Raw genomic sequence first — 457 nt, forward strand, 5'->3', positions numbered from 1 at the left:
AGCATTAGCCCTTCGTGAGGGCTGTTACCTTGAACTTTCTGCACATGTTTGCCAATGTGGTTTCTAACAATTTCAAAAACTCATTGATAATTCACGAACTTAACAGCCTATACAGTGTATGTATCAACACTTTGATAAAATGTCACGTGCATGAGCTTTTAAGCCGATAAAAACACTCCTTATTAGAATTAATTCTTTAATGAAGAGTAGTAATGACGCCGGTCTTGTTCTTTTTGTACAATGCTTATATATTTCCCTCAGATTTTGAACTTTTTTTCGGACTCCCGAGGGACATGCTTTTTGTGGAGTGTTTTTGGAGCCATTGCAAAACTTGTGGCACAGGTTTTTATTGGGTGCTACATGTAAAACATTGCTGCTCAGTTTTGTAAACAGTACAATCACTTTCAGATGTTTGTTGCATGTGAAATAATGGGATCTGGATTTCCATACAATGTTA

This window comes from Montipora capricornis, chromosome 14 (assembly GCF_036669925.1).
Source record: "Montipora capricornis isolate CH-2021 chromosome 14, ASM3666992v2, whole genome shotgun sequence".
Taxonomy (NCBI): Eukaryota; Metazoa; Cnidaria; class Anthozoa; order Scleractinia; family Acroporidae; genus Montipora; species Montipora capricornis.